Genomic DNA, 2,796 nt, shown 5'->3' on the forward strand with positions numbered 1-2,796 from the left:
GATGGCCCACATTCCCCATTTGTCAGGCCACAAGACTGTTTGCTGGCAATAATACCCCCAACCTTGTTCACCCATCTGAGCCCCAGCACGCTACAATGTCTCATATCATCACCATTTACATAGTCAAGAGCCGTTAGCTTTGTGCAATGGTAAACAGAGCCAGAGCCTTTCCCTCTCCTGAACCCTTGTGTTTTGTCATCTTCCCTCTGAATTCGCTTATTAGTTTTCCATTGCCCTATCTCCCCAAAGACGAGTCTTACTTAATGGGGGACACAGGGCATAAAAGAGAGGGCAGCAATTTGCATGAAGTCTATTTCCTGTTTCAAAGGATTAGTCTTGAATTGGGGTGTGTTATGACAACAGTATCATTTATCAACAAAGCTTATAAGAGTTAAAGCAAATAAATAAATGAATGAATGAATAAGCAAATAAAACGGTGTAATATGGGATCTAAATAAAAACTGTGATTGATGTGTTTATAAGGACATGTCGAACTTAAAATATTTTACACATCAACACCAAATTTGCATGATTTACATTTTGATTTGCTGACATGAATGTAAAGAGGTTTCTTTAGAGGATTATTGAAAAACAGATTTAATTAAGTAACTCTGTGGGAAGCACTCAAAAAAGGAAGACACATGTTTGTACAGTGTCATAATCTTTCATCTCGGTCATTTTAGCTCATTTAGCTTTAGAGCATTTGTGGTCATTTCAGGAAGATGCTTGTGGTCACATACAGTCAATAGAATACTGAAGATCAAACATAAGCATCTATTTTCCACCTTCAACATTAGGTTGTTGGAAATTGTCAAATCCATCCATCTGTCCATATTTTTAACCCACTATGTCCTGTGAGAGGTATCTCCCGGACAAATCATGGGAGTAAAACAACCGGGCACACTCACACCTATGGCCGATTTTATAGTCCCCATGCACGTCTTTGGTATGTGGAAGGAGTACCCACACAGACAGCCTGAAGACGTGCTGAACTGAAAGGCCCCAGCCAAATCTGAACCTACTTGCTGTGTGGTGGTAGTGCTAACTACTGAACTGCTATGCTGCCTGAAGATGTAATATAGTAACAGATATACATTTATTATAAGCGCTCAACTTCTGCCCGCTTCTTCCCCCTCCCTGTCAGGATCTCTTTGTAAAAGATAGCAATGCTCTATGTACAAATCACATCAGTTTCACAAATCAATGCAAGACCAGACATGCTAGTTCTTACTGGGCCCTTTTAAAATAGCCCATTTGGTCTTTTGAAGAAAGCGGCCATCTGAAGGCAGCTTGTGATAATTAGACGTGTTATTAAATGTACACAATTTCCTAATGCAGCAAATGTTTAGCCTGGCCAAGTGGCAGAGCGGCGGTAGCAATGATTGGCTTCATCGGGGCTCGGGCCTCCTTTGATAAAGACAGAAGTAGGAGATCAATCTTCTGCTATTGCACTCAGCCCTCAGAGTCCCCTCTCCTCTTGCAGGCCCTCACTTCAAAGCCAGAGGAACATAATGTACAATCTTTTAATAGCTTTAGACCAAAGCTCTGGGGAGCTCTCTGCCACTGTATACCCTGCCTCAGTCTAAACACCTAATCAAGATTACCTGGGCTGGCCACAATAGCAGCTAAATGCAATTCAAGATCCACAGCCCCTTTGAAGTCTTCATTGCGAAAAGCAGATGTTTCCTGGGTACAGGAGGTAATACAGCTAGCCGCAATTGCCAGACTTTGTTGTGACATCGCTTCTCAGAGAAGCAATTACGGGCCTTCCAATTTAGTAGAAAAGATATTACACAGCTTACCATGCTTAAAATGCAATACATACTCGATCATTTGTTCCAGCTGATTGGGATTTTTATAATGGCTGACAAAAGGCAATGCAAGGGGCTGTGGGTAAAGGTGAGAGGTTCAAAGTGTTTGTGTGAAACATCAGTGGTCACTGACACCTGCTCGTTTGTCATCTGTAACAGAACCCATTTCATCATTTACCAAAATAATGACTATTGGTGTAAAGGTAAACACAAAACAGTACTGAACAGGCTTTTTAAAGGGCTAGTACGGCTCCATTGTCATAGGTGTGTAGCTAATGGGTATGATCTGTGATAGTATTCTTTAATCTTGCCTTTAAAATGTTAGTAAGGTACACATGAGCTCACAGAGTCCTTATATACCTGCTTGACATCATCCGTGAGGTCCCAAAATACCACAAGGCCCTAGTGTGTTGCAACAGTTTTGTACAATCCGCTTCCCCTGCATGCACAGCACATTCCCATATAGAGATCCAATGCATGCCATATGTTACCTAGATGGTGATTGGTGTGGCATGAATACAGTCTCTGGATGTATAAATATCTTAGTTTATTAAATAAATAGAAAACCAATAGACAAAGTTTTAAATCAACATATATTGAAATATCTGTTTGTTTTTTCGTTACTTTTTTATTTGCAACAGTATAATTAAGTAGATTATAATTTGCAAGTTAAGGTTATAACCACACCTTATTATTGAGGAAGAAGTAGCCATATGCTGCAGAATTTTTTTTTGAAATAAGACCGTTCTATACATGCTATACTTTTAAACACACAGAAACATACATATTTAAAACGGCTTATGGATATATGTACAATATGGGAACTTTTCTAATTTCTAATAGGGCGTAAAAATAGTTTAATATATGCACATATATGTTTTTGCTTTTTATGTCTATATATTTTATGCATAAGTACAGACATACAATTACACCAGGAAACAGGGAAAACTTCTGGAGTTAAACCCCAGAACCCACAGGAAGAATG

This window comes from Parambassis ranga, unplaced genomic scaffold (assembly GCF_900634625.1).
Source record: "Parambassis ranga unplaced genomic scaffold, fParRan2.1 scaffold_182_arrow_ctg1, whole genome shotgun sequence".
Taxonomy (NCBI): Eukaryota; Metazoa; Chordata; class Actinopteri; family Ambassidae; genus Parambassis; species Parambassis ranga.